Genomic DNA, 14,385 nt, shown 5'->3' with positions numbered 1-14,385 from the left:
CATGGTCGGACATTCCGACGGAAAATGTCCGATCGGACCGTGTTGTTGGATAATACGACCATGTGTGGGCTCCATCAGGCTGTTTCCGTCAGAATATCCGACCGTCAAAGTTTTAGAGCTGGGCTATAAAATTTTCAGACAACATGATCCGATCGGACTCTGTCCGATCGTTTGTAGAGAATTCCGATCAGACAAAGTTCCACGCATGCTCAGATCAAATTACAAGACCAAAGCTATTGGCTACTAGCCTGAATGTAGTCCTGTCATAAGGAAATAGCGTCATCATGCTCTGAACGATCGGAATTTTCTGACAACTTTGTCCGACCGTGTGTATGCAACACCAGTTTCGGACTGAATCCATCGGACAAAATCCGATGGATTTTGTTGTCGGAATGTCCGACCATGTGTACAAGGGCTAAGAGTACATTCCCCACGTCTGGAGACACCGGACTCCCAGTAATCAGTTGGGGGAGCCTGGTTCCCCAAGCCATGGAGGGACCCAGTCCAGAATCCCCCACCATGCCAAGGCCCTACAGGGGGAAAGGGGTTTAGATGATGAGAGGAAGGAAAGATGAACTCAGAGGGAATAGGAGGTAGGATTGGGGGAGGGAGGACTCCACACTCCTTGTTATGTCTTTTCAGGAAAAGTCCTAGTTAGCGATTGTCTGGGGGTCATTTGCTATGTATCTGATCCATGGGTCCCATACTTTATTAAACAACTTCATTTTATCCTGCATAATTGCTGTTAATCTTTCATTTAGCATAAGCCAAGACATTTTGTGTTTTAAGTTGGTTGAATGGTAGGGCTGCAGACTTCCAGTTTTTTTCATATGCTTTTGTTTATATTTTTCCCCACATTTTGCATGCAGACCAAGCTGTCCAGCAAAAGTGACAATTCTAGGGATCAGGACTAACCATAATGGAGTTAGTGGTGCTTACAGACCGTCCATCCACAATTCACAGGATGACAAAACTGCAGTGGTTTCATTGCAGAATAAAGAGCGTTGTCAGCCTGCTGAAGTTGAAAACTGATGGATCTATGGGCAGGCTCAATAGGTAAACCTGGGTTACAGGGGCACTATTAGGTATGTGCATCACATATGTCATGTTTTGCTTTTGATTAATAAATTTACATAAAAGGAAAACTGAGCTGAGAGAAATATGTAGGCTGCTGTTACAGATATCCTAATAAAAATGCTGATTATTTGGCTTACTCCAGCTTCAGTACTTCAGAGTTATTGCCCTGATACAAAAATGCAGAAAGAAGTTATGCCTGCTGTCATTCATACTTGTTCCAAGTCAGTTAATTGCTGAAGGACGAGGTCTTTCTACCTGCCCCTATGTGGAAGTTTTAGGCCAATTAGCGGGTGAAATAGCTGGATGGAGGCCTATGCTCCTCTATACCTGCAGGTCCTGAATATTTGAATATTTCTTTGCTTCCAGTGGTTGTATGGAGAGATAGAGGAGTGAAGGACATACGAGCAGTACCCTCAGGGGAGGGCAGCATTAAAGTGAACCCATTGTTTTGCCTTGCATGGGCAAAGAACAAGTTTGTTTTAATGCTAGAGAATTTGTGTGACAGCCAGAAAACTAGTATTTTTTGAAGTAGGTCAAGATGACTCCCTACTTATTTATGTTCTTCTCTAAACCATTCTCAAATGTCATTGGAGCACCAATTGTGCTTTAAAAACGCTTTTAAGCGAGGGACCAATCCTGGAACTGCCGTGTCTTGAAGACACTTCGACGAACAAGCAATTTGCCAACGTTGGCAGCCGGAGAGGTAAGTGTTTACTATCTTCTTTTGCAGGGATTGAGAAACCTTGACTTTAGCGACAGTTGCTTAAAGCAGAATTAAACCCTATTATCCTTTACAGCCAAGCAAGCTGCCATCTTGGTTTCTGTTTGAGTAGTTGCCATGGTACTGCAGATGTGATCAGGGGTGACACCAGCCATTTGATGGCTTGACAGTGCAGTTGGCAGCACAAGGAAATCTGACATTTCTTATTTATGGCATATGTTGAATGTAGCAGTTTTGGGAAACCATTAAATGGATGGGTTTAGTCCTGCTTTAACTAGGGGGGGGATAATGGAAAATAATGTCTTGGGGATTGGAAAAGGCACGTTTTCTTACATGATCCCCATTCTGACAGGTTCCCTCAAGACCCTAAGGCCCCGTTCACACCTGGGCATTTTGGGATTCCAGCAGAATTGCTGCGGTTCTGCCCACAATCTCAAAATGCACTACCATCACTAAAACACAGATTCGGGTGCCATTATTTTCAACAGCACCTAAAATGCAATGCGGTGTTGCTGCATTTGCCGTGTGATTTATCAGGGAAAATTGCATCTCGTGAAGCTTGTTGCCTAAAAGAGTCTCCTGCTCCTTTTTGGGCAACAAGTTTCACGCAATGCGATCTACCGTGATTGCCACACAGTAAATTGCATAACAATCGCAGCAACACGTTTAAGGTGTCATTAAAAATAATGGTCACGGTTGCAAGTTCTCTGACATCATCAAGTACAGTGCAGTGCTGCTTTGGATGTGGGGATGCAGAAGGACAACCTACAATTTGCAGTGTAGTGGAGCATCGGCTAGCAGGGGAGCAGTGGGTTTAGGTAAGTAAAATGACGTTTTCCAGTACCCTAGAAATACATAAACAAGCAAGCAATTAACCCTGGCAGTGCAAAGGCAGCCCCAATGCTTGGATGAGGCTTCAGATAGGTTTCAGGTCCGGTTCACACTGCTGTGGTGCAAAGTGCATCAGCTTTGAGTGTGATTTAGGTTCCAATTGCACAGCGCGGTTTCTGTTTGTCAGGTGCAGTTCAAATGCGAACTGTAGAAGTCGCAGCTGTGCACAGGCCAGTTGTTAAGGAGCGGGGCCACCATGTCCTCAACAATCTGTGAATCATTGGCTGTCAGTGAGCTTCCCCATTGACAGCTGAAATGTAAACAGAATGGCAGCATTGAAAAATTCTAAAAAAAATAAATAAAAAAAAAAAGTATGCCAGGCCCTTCAGATACCTCATGCAAGGCTTCACTGCTGGTTTCCCTTAGTCATGATCATGGCGCCAGTACCCGATTGCCGATTGAAGAATCGGCTTGGGTGAGGACACCGCTGGATGCCTTGACAGGTCTAAAATTAAAAGTCAGCGGCTAACAGGGGATCTGTTAGGCCGCGTATACACGCGGGGACTGTTCGCTCAACTTTGTCCGCTGAACAGTGTTTCGGCGGACAGTCCGCTCGTGTGTGGGCTTTCAGCGGACAGTTTCAGCGAACAGTCTGCTGAACAAAGTTTTTCGGAAATTCCGAAAAACTGTCCGCTGAAACTTTGTTTCAGCGAACAGTCCCCTCGTGTGTAGGCTTGTTCGTCAAACTAAGTTCCGCGCATGCTCAGAAAGGATTTACATGCCGAAGTTTGCATTGCAGTGTATAGGACGTCGTTTTCTAGTCCCGTCGTACGTGCCGTTCACGTCATCGCGCACGGTTTCAGCGGACTGTTCGTTCGTCGTGTGTGGCCAAGTCCGTCCATGCTAATTTTGAGCGGACTGTCCGCTGAAACTGTTTGACGGACAAAGTTGAGCGAACAGTCCCCGCGTGTGTACGCGGCCTTAGTGAGATTTACACTCCCTTTTCTGTCCCGCTGACAATGACTTTACCAGACAGGAAGGGTAATCTCTAACAGCAACGCAAACAGAAAATAATGTCTGTCAGTGTTCCAGCACTCCCCTACCCCACTACATTTTTATTTTTGCAATTGTTGCTGTTGGAGAGTTTCCCTCATTTCCTGTTTGGTAAAACATTACCAGCAGGATAGGAAGTGAGGAAAGATTTCACCAAGCACCAGTTGGACAATAATAAATAAATAAATAAAAAATATATATATACACACATATATATATATTCTCATTAGAAGCCTGATAGGGGTTCTAAAGCTTTCCTTCTCTAGAAATTTTATTGCCCATTTCCAAAATGAATGTAACTCCCTCTGAACACTGGGTTAAAAAAAAGACTTAATCCCTGTTTTTCATTTACCTGAAGTGGCAGTTACATGAAAATCTAGCATTTGGTCCCTCTACTCTGTATATTTCCTGGATGGGTCCTTCCACTGGATATCGCTGCCTGAATGACATGTTGAATCCCATTAGGCTGGCCTTGTAGGATCCATTAGAGCAGTGGTTCTCAACCCTGTCCTCAAGTACCCCCAACAGGCCATGTTTTGGGAATTTCTCTTAGATAAAATAGCTGTCCCAAAATACCAAGCCATTGACTCTGATTTAAAGCACCCTTGCAAGATAAAGGAAATTGAGAACCACTGCAATAGAGTACCAACGTCAGACCTATGGGGGGTGAAGGAGACTGGCTGGCGAGCATTAACATACAGGCAGGTGCATTCTGAGACAGGCAGAAATGGTGTAACCCAAGGACCTGGATTGCAGCGGGGGGGGGGGGGGGGGGGGTTATATTTGAATGAGTATAACTTCCTTCACCAGCTATGGAAAACTTAAAGTGGAACTAAAGTCTGCAATAGTTACCTCTGGTCTGTTTGACACACATGAGGTCCTTTGGCATCATCTTCTGGGTGCCGGTCATCTGCCATCTTGATTGGCTAGCGCAGAACAACACCATTGTCGTGCATACACAGTAGTTCAGTCATCCTGGCACACCTGCACTGTGCTGAAATGTAAACTGAGCTGTGCATGTGCAGCTCGGTGTACATTCTATAGACAGTGATGGTGAACTTTGGCACCCCTGGTTCCAAAACATCTGATTTCCAATGATGCTCAACTACACTGCAGAGTGCATGGGAATCATGGGAAATGTAGTTCCAAAACATCTGGGGTGCCAAGGTTTGCCATCACTGCTATAGAGGATTATGAACAGGCCCAAAAAAAAACCCAAAAACGGCCAGTTCAATTTTTTTTCCAATTTTTTTTTTCAACTTTAGTTCCACTTTACACCCAGTTAGATGGGTGGGGGGGGGGGGGATTTTTCACAGGCAGTGCATTTTTTGGAGTGTCTGGTTTAGGAAATTAACTAATTGTGTACTAACAGCTCTGCCAGCTTCTGAGACAACATTAAGACCCATACACGCTATTCAATTTTCTGCAGATTTTTGTCTTCAGATTTACCAAAACCATATAATATGAGGTCAAACCTTAAGTTTTTTCAATTTGTATGCAATCAGGCAGGCCCTTGCACTTCATGGTTTGCAAAATCTGCAGAAAATCTAATGCCGCGTACAGGAGCAGAAATTCTGCGAGCAAAAGTCCGATGAGAGCTTTTGGTTGGAAATTGCAACCGTGTGTATGTTCCATCGGACTTTTGCTGGCAGAATTCCAGCCAGCAAAAGATTGAGAACAGGTTCTCCTATATTTTTCGGTCAGAAAAAGTTCAGATCGTAAATTCCGATCGTCTGTACCAATTCTGACGCGCAAAATTCCTACGCATGCTCGGAAACAATTCGACACATGCTTGGAAGCATTGAACTTCATTTTCTCGGCTCCTCTTAGTGTTGTACATCACCACGTTCTTGATGGTCGAAAGTTCAGAGAACTTTTGTCTTGAGTGGAATTCCGTCGGAAACAACATCCAAGATTTTTCCGATGGAAATTCCGCTTGTATGTACGGGGCATAATAGTGTATTTTAGGGTTGCACTGATACTAGTATCGGTATCAGTATTGGTGCCGATGCCGAGTATTTGCACAAGTATCGGTCCTCGTGCAAATGTATCGATACATGAAACTGCTACTTTCAGGCTCGGTTCTTTGAGCTGTCAGTGGTTCTCCCCAGTGTTAAAGCGGTACTAAACCCGCTGAAAAATTATTTTTTCATACCTGTAAGGGAAAAGGCATAATGAGCTAGTATGCACTGCATACTAGCTCATTATGAAATATTTACCTTAGAACGAGGCCCCGACATAACGCCTGATACACACCGAGGGAGCTGACATGTTCCCTCTGCGTGTCTGCCGGATATCACGGCTCCAGCACTGTGAGTGGCCGGAGCAGCAATATCGTCACTCTCGTGCATGCACATGGGAGATTTCTTTCCGGCAGGGTCCAGCGTCTGCTGGGCTTCCAGCCGAGAAACCCCTGTGCGCATGCTCAGCGGCTCATTTCCAGGGGAATACAGGTTTAGGAGATATTCTTTTTTTTTTTTTTACCTACAGGTAAGCCTTATTATAGGCTTACCTGTAAGTAAAAGTAAAAAAATAGTATATATATATATATATATATATATATATATATATATATATATATATATATATATATATATATATATATATATATATATATATATATATATATATATATATATATATATATATATATATATATATATTCTAATAAAATATTATATATTTTGCTAAAGAAGTCCGGTAATTGGAGCTGTCACAAAAAAAAAGAAAAAAAAAAAAAAAAGGCAGCAATGTTTCTTACCAACATTGCTCAGCCCTGAAACACTAAAATAAAAAGAAACATTGTTTCTTTTTATATATTTCTGTTTCTTCATCTGCAGATCAAAGGGATGAAAAAATGTTCCTCTGTATAACCCTTAATTTACTCTAATCGGCCTTAATTAACTCCCTATTCTCCTCCATTTAATTATTATTTTTCCTGCTTTTTTTTTTTTTTTCTTTTGTTCAAGTCTATTTTATAAATGATAAACCAAACTTTTTTTTTTTTCTTTGTTAGTGAATATTTTTACACATATATTAACATATATTTACACATTTCACATTGAAAAAGCACTAAATAAAAAATAAATCAATTTATTTCATTTGTAAATAACTTTTCAATGCTTTGTACCATTGCTTAAAGTTAAGTTAAAACAAAACAGTTGCAATAGGTATCGGTAATTGGTATCTGCGAGTACTAAAAAAAAAGTACTCGCAGATACTTGTGTTTTTTTTACCACTTGTACTCATTGTAGAAAAAAAAAAAAACGGTATTGGTGCATCTCTAGTGTGTATGGAGCTTTACTCTTCCCTTATCATTCCTCATAGAAAAGGTCTGCTGTTAGAAGCTTGTACTGTGACTTTAGTTTTAGCAAATTTGTACTGTTATCAGATCAGCCTGTGCTGGACGTATTACACAGGAATGGCGTACAAGCTTACAACGAGTTGATGTTTTGTAGGATAAACGGAGCTGCATGTTTAAAGTCCATAGGTCATCCGAGTAAATGGGGGTGGAGTAGAGTCAGTCCGTACCATGCTGAACACAAGCCTCACAATGATAGGTCACATATGCTCTCATTTCACTTTTCACGCAGTGTATATGGTAATGATCAAGTCCTCTCTAACATTTGTTTGTAATTATTGTCATTTTGGAGGCCTTGTTAAAAAGAAATGCCATTCCAGGGACTACACATAGACGACACAAACACACAGACGTCAATACTCCCCACAGATTACCTTGACTTCCTTTATTGCAAAAAGCACCTGAAAACTGAAACAATGTAGCGGTATCACTGTAGGCTGTAAGATCTTCTGTCATCAGACTATATTCAGCTAAAAAAGATTTTGTTTTACTTTCTCTTGCAGTTCAGTTTCACGGCTCTGATTGTCAACAAATGAAGTCCGGCCCACGTGAGCTGAAGTATAGAAAGGTGGATTTTTAAAAGGTAAGCAATTTATCCATACACTCTGGTGGGGTGACATATGTCTAAATCAATCACCATACTAATAGAAATGTATTGAACCTTTCGGGAAGAGAATATCCTCTTCTCTTTTTTTTTTTTTTTGTACTCCCTGACATTTTTCATTTATTTTTAAATCAAAACGCGTAGGTAGGGCATAGTGGTGACACCAACAGGTGATGAGATTGGCTCTTTTCTTTGTTCTTGGTGGCACAGTGTATGTTTACAGCGCTCCACCAGTGAGTCAGTGGACCGTCGTGGTGGTTGCAGTGCTCCTTTTTTTTTTTTTTTTTTTTTTTCTCCTCTCCTCTACCCAATTTATTTCTTATTCAGCACTTCTGCAGATGTCTTAGGGAGTGTTGCGGGACTACGAATCTCAATGCTCAGCAGCCAGGCCAGAGACCGCAAGATCATTCTTAGTAAGTGAAAGGTCGCAAAGCTTTTGGGGTAGCTGGAGAAGATGGAGCTGGGGAGGATATTTTTTCTTTTTTTCCTTCCCTGTACCTTACTTTTTTGATGTTGCTGCCTAACCCTCTTCCCTTCCCCTTTTCCTTTCCTTTTTTTCCTTTTTTTTTTTGTTTTAATTTTTTCTTTTAGATGTTTAATCAATTTAGGGGATGTTTTAGTTCCCCATTATACGAGGGGTCATCAAAAGGTTTCCATACTTTTTATTTTATTTTTTATTAATAGAGTTTTAAAAAGTGCGGAAACTTTTTGAAGAACCTTTTTAGTATCTGTTTTTTTTTGTTTTGTTTTTGTTTTTGTTTTTTTGCTTTTGTTTTTTTTTCACTGTAGTGGGGTTTTTGATGGATTTTTTTGTTTTTTTAAATTCTTTTTTTTTACCACGTTCCAGTTCTGTGCAGGAAAAAAGCAGCATGGTGTGCGTTTTTGTTTCTGGAACTGAAAAGCACTAGAACGCACTATGCTATTGGATCCAATATAACCTACTTTCCATTCGTTTTTTTTGATGCAGAAAAAAAAAAAGCACTGCATGTGGTGTGAATGGGCCCAAACACTGGTACAGAGGTTGTATTGTATATGCACAGTGTAATTTAAAAATAAAAACTGCACTTCTTTTATATGTTTAGACTTATGAAGTTGCATAGTTACTCTGAGTATATGACTTTTGAGATACAATCTTACACAATTAGTTTAAGGCTTCATTCACACTAGTGCGATTTCAGATGCGACTTGAGTCGCATGACAATTGAAATCACATTGTTTTCAAAGGTGCCTTTTCACATCAGTGCAACTCAGAACGGTGTAATTTTGGAAAAGGTTGCTGTAATACTTTGGTGCGATTCCAGCATGATTCTGGCTCCATATATCATACAAACCTTCCCCAAGTTGCGTCACGTAATTGCACTAAAAGTCGGATAACATCGGATCGCAGCAGTGTGAACCTAGCTTTAAACACAGATATGTTTTTTGGATTCGGCTTCTCTTGAGAACGATATTTTTGTCATCTATGAGAGTGGTGTCTGAATATAGTAAAGTGCAGTTAATAATTGGATTTTAGTACCTAGCTGCTGTTCATGCTGCTGCGATCCTGCGGAATGCCCTTGATCGTAACTTGGCTTGCATTGACTGCCTGATAACACTTGCCCAGTGCCTTGCATTCTTTATAAATCATTCTATAAATGAGGTCATGGTGAAGAGTTTCTTCTAAACCAAACAAAGATTATTACATTTTTTTCCTTTGGCTCAATTAGGTAGAAATGATTAACTTTCATACTTCACAGATCACTTTTTTTTCTTCCTGCAATTAGATGTGTTTTCTTTAGGCCCCATACATACAGAAGTCAAAATGCATGCATTTAGATCCAGCTTCTAAACACATCTGTAATGCTTTAAGGCCCGTACACACGATCTGACTTTTTGACAACAAACATACAAATTAGCTGTTTTGAGGCAACATCCGACCATGTGTACGCTCCAGCAGACAAACTTTTTCGGTTTTCATCTGACTTTTGTTGGCCGTGCGAACGGACAAACTTTTTGACAACATAGGTCCGATGGAGCAAAGTCCGAGCGTGTGTACACAAAACCATCGGACTTTTGTACAAAGTACAAACGTGCATGCTCAGAACCAATGCAAAAGATCAGACAACAATACAGAAGTTGACCAAAGGTGGCGCTGGAGTCATTGAACATCCTCTTTTGAAGTGTCGTCAGTACGTTGAAACGTCACTACGTTCGTGTTTGTTGCCTAAAAAGTCAGATCGTGTGTATGCAATACAAACTTACGGCCAACGCCCTTTGTATAAAAGTCCACGGGAAAGTTTGTACAAAGTCAGATCGTGTGTATGGGGCTTTACAATGACTGAATTCACAGTTGGATGTTCAGCATCATCTAGCTGCATTCAGTCGAGCTGTATTTACACAAACAAGACGTTTCTGTATTCTGGAATTAGCCTGGTTGTCTGCAGCTAAACACAGTACAGCTAATCGCAGGTGAAATGGATTTGGAAAGGATAACGTTTGTTTATATTTCCCAGATCATTATCTCTTGTTAAACACAGGTGGCCCATGTACATGAGGTCTTAAAATAGGTGTAGACATGTTTAGGCTTCATGTACACGGGACGTTTCTCAACCTCTCCTGAACACTGGAACATCACAGCTAGTAATCCACGTTTAAAAACATGTGTTTAGAAGCGTTTACAAGCCGCGTTTGCATTCAGAAGCGTTTACTAAAGATAACCGCAGGAGACCATACCCAGGGCCATCTTTAATATTGATTAGACCCTGGGCAAAACTTATCTTGGGGGGGGGGGGGCCCATGCAGTTTTGCTCTCCCCCTGCTCTGAGACATACAATAAATAGCAGCTAGGCTCAAAATCAGTTTACTGAATCAGATCAGGCAGCTATTGCGATTGGTTGCCAGAGGTTACAGTGTATCATTAGCACTCACTGTCTGCTAGAGGTTAAAGTGTATCACTACCGCTCACTGACTGGTTGCCAGAGGTTACAGTGTATCATTACTGCTCACAGACTGGTTGCTAGAGGTTACAGTGTATCATTACTGCTCACTGATTAGTTGCTAGAGGTTACAGCACACATTACGGTTCACTGATTAGTTGTTAGAGGTTAAAACACATGATTTCTGCTTGTTGATTGATTGTTAGAGATTACTGATTACTGACCTCAGGGGGGGCATGATATACATATCAATGCCGCCAGCAGCCACTATTTCCATATGAATGCTGCCACTATTTACATATGAATGCTGGTTATTTACATGTAAACACAGGGTTAGGTGAGTCATCTGTACGCAACAATAGGGCAGAGCTGGGCAGCATTAGTAGCATCACTTCACACTGAGATATTAGGACACAGCACAGGACTAAAACCTCAAGGGATGAGGGAATTTAAACCAGGATAATTGATGAGGCAGCTGCTTTGGGCCCCACAACAATGACAGGGCCCAGGGCAGCTGCCCCTTTTTGCCCTGCCTTTAAAAATGGCCCTGACCCTACCAAATGATTAGAAAGCACTAAAAACAAGTATTTATTACCTATTTCAGCCATTCTGTGAGAGATCAGTGTGAGTAGCAGCCGAGAAAGCAGTGTGCTTGTAGCGAGCTGTTATTTTTTGGTTGGTTTGTTAATATGGATCCCATGTTGAGCATGTGTGAGGAAATGCTCCTGATGTTGCTTTTGCTAAGGCTCCAAAGACGTAGAAAATTGCGTGAGAGGACCAGAGTTTGTCGCTACTGGAAAAATCCATTGATGGCTCAACACATGTCCACGGGATACTATTCTAATGTGTATGTTCAGCTGCGTAATTTATTACCCAGAGAAATCTTTTCATTTTACACGCTTGTCAATTGCCACCTTTGACGTTCTCTTGAAAAAGGTTACACCCCGTCTATTTTGCATTGACACCAACATGAGGGAAAGCGTGCCACCAGAGGAACGTCTGTTGGTGACGCAACTTCAGCGTCAAGTAATGCAAGTTGTGTATTGTACAGCATAATTGGCTGATGAGGGGAATATCACATGGTATATCAAGCTTGCAGGCAGTGATTATTGAGTTTTTGGTGTGTTTTTAGCATTTTCCAGGCTCAAAAGTAATAAATAAAATGTTTCCCTTTTTAAAAACGCTTCTAGACCTAAACGCGTTTGGCACTTGAAATGCCTCTAAACTCAGCTTCTGAATGCATTCTTTTTGGGTTCCAAAAAAAGCCTCTAAACTCAATTGCTTAGAAATGACTATAAACGACCCTGTGTACATGTACACATAAGATAACATAGAGGAGAATTCATGAGCAGTTGAAAAAAACGCCCAACTGCTCCTAAACGTCCGTTTACCAGCAGCAGTGTACATGAGGCCTTAGGCCTGATTCACACCTGAGCATAGCGGTTTTGAGTGTTTTTCCGTATTTTTTTGCGTTTCCATGCAGCTTTTTCTGGCGTTTTTTGAGCTTTGCCATTTTTTTTTATTAGCCAGTAGGAAAAATGATCATCTGTTTCATCATTTGTTGCTATGTTTTTTAGATTTTTTTCATCTGCTTCCTGCTCCAAAAACGCCCAAATGTGCCTGATTCGAGCGACAAAAAAGGGTCCAGAACTTGTTTGAGCTTCAGGCGACTTGGAGTGGAGATGTGAACCATCTCCATAGAGAATAATAGATTTTTTTTCTCTTCAAGCATTTTATAGCTTTGGGCTTCAAGCTACAAAACGCTCAGATGTGAATGGGGCCTTACATGACAGACAGACCTCTTTAGCCCTGTATTGGTCTAGATATTTAGCAAATCAAAGTGCAATTTTGAAGTACTGATACATAGATAAATATTGTTTTTTACGTTTTGAGGATATGGTCCATGTCTATGACCACTGTTCTGCAGATTTTTAGGAAATCAAAAGGAAGAATGGAAGAGGGGAATTTACTTGAGGGGTTTCAATGGAAGGGCTGCAGTAGCCTTTGCCATATGCGTAACCTACTTGTACATTATGGCAGACTTACCTCACAGAAAGGGAAAGGAGTTGTTTGACAGAAGAAACAAACTAAATGTTTCCCACCAAAAAAACATTAACCACTTATCTACTAGACTTTTTTTTTTTAGTTTACTTTTACGTGAGAAAGCCCCTAAAGGTGTTGGATAGAACCTGCTTCAACTTCAGTTTTGTGTTTAGGGTTTGTTGCTTTGTTGTACTGTGTGAGACAATTTTGCACCATCACAGAAAAGGAGTAGTGCTGATGAAGCACGCCTATTTACAGGTTTGTTAATATTTAAATGTAAAATAAATGAACAACCAGCATTATCTGCCGATGCGTGAAGTGAAAGTAAAACTGTTAGTGAGTACTTTGGGAATAGGTTTAGCTAACAAGAAGTAAATTTTTAAGTGAATAGTAGAAAGTATGTTTTGCAAAAAAAAAATCTTGCTCTATCCAAACACAGCAGAATGACTGAACACCAAGAAGGACACGATGTCCATAACAAAACTTTTCACTGTCAAAAGTACAGTACATCATCTTTGAGGCTTCATGCACACTGGACGTTAAAATAACATTAGAAAAACGCCAGTAGCTTTGCAGTGAGTTTTTGTAATAGCGTTTTTTTTTTTTTTTGTGTTTTTCTGCTTTAGCGTTTTTTTTTTTTTTTTTCAATGGATCAAAAACGTCAAATTCCAGTGAGCCGCATTCTTGAGTGTTTATCTGCGTTTTTTTGAAGTTTGAGTGTTTTTACAGCTTAAAAACTCCTCTCGGAACCCACTTTTTTGGGGGTTTTTTTAAAGCCAAAAAATGCCCCAGCCAAAAACTGCTAACAGCCTATGTGTGCATGGACACATAGGATAACATTGACTGTAGAAAAAAAAACATCTGAAGCTAAAAAACAGCTGCTGTAAAAACATCCAAAAAAAAGGCCAGTGTGCATGAAGCCTAAAGTGTGCCTGTGCCCATACTAACCACATTAACCCATTTCCACATTCTTAACAAGCAGTAAAGAGGCACTAAAATAAGCCACCCTTATTGTCTTTAGATACTTTATCTGTTGAGTTATTTTCAGAATTTCCCAAAGATCACATAAAAGACTCAAGTTTTAGTTGGTTTCTAACAGGTTAGAGACATCTGCTGTTTGCGTAAATTAGAGGGATAGTAGGCCGCCAACTTTGCCTGTGTTGTGAATTTTGAATCTCCACTATGCCTATAGATACAGAGATGAATGAAGGCTTGTTTAAAGTGCTTTTACTGCGTGTTCAGAATATATAAATACTATAGTGCGCATGATCTGGGCACTGGTTCACTTTAACTTTGTCAAAATATTGTACACACACCATTGTACTGTCTGTCAGGGGCAGCAGATCATGGGGTCTTTCAACAATCAACCATTGGCAGAGGCATATTTACAGAAAATAGTGTCTATGACCAACACTTGGAGCCACCAAACACCTCACATCGGTGTCCTTGGAGGCCCCCTCACGTCAGTGTCCTTGGAGGCCCCCCTCTCACCAGGGCCCAAGCTGTCCTGCCTGTATCATGGAAACGCATGACACCGTAAATTACCATTAAATAGACTCCTGGATATCTGGTATTTCACACTAAACTAAAAGTGCAATAATCTGCTACGCTTATAGTTACTAACAGAATTTCCGGGGATACTATAGCACACCCAATAACTCCCCTGGCTTCATCCCTGAGTGGCACCCCCCCTTTAAGTTGCACCCGGGACATGTGCCATATCCTGGATATGACACTGGCCATTAGTGAAGGTGCATATTATGTGTGGTGTGGAGTGTTG

The 14,385-nt window shown here is 40.9% G+C and overlaps 1 protein-coding gene across 5 annotated transcripts in view; it reads left to right on the top strand.

The window, feature by feature from the left end:
* ELF1 (E74 like ETS transcription factor 1) overlaps nt 1–14,385 on the top strand; it is a 213,998-nt gene that overhangs the window by 13,822 nt on the left and 185,791 nt on the right. For 4 of the 5 annotated variants that reach the window (XM_077483165.1, XM_077483159.1, XM_077483162.1 and 1 more), the window contains exon 2: nt 7,547–7,626. The gene's annotated coding sequence lies outside the window, so the exon portion shown is untranslated. Of the gene's footprint in view, nt 1–7,265; nt 7,284–7,546; nt 7,627–14,385 lie in introns of those variants that run through there. The other variant, XM_077483160.1, reaches the window with a different exon arrangement.

This window comes from Lithobates pipiens, unplaced genomic scaffold (genome assembly GCF_037356315.1).
Source record: "Lithobates pipiens isolate NorthernLeopardFrog02 unplaced genomic scaffold, aLitPip1_a1.2 Scaffold_16, whole genome shotgun sequence".
NCBI classification, from domain to species: domain Eukaryota; kingdom Metazoa; phylum Chordata; class Amphibia; order Anura; family Ranidae; genus Lithobates; species Lithobates pipiens.
Note: the sequence above shows the minus strand (reverse complement) of the source record. Positions and strands in the feature narration are given on the sequence as shown.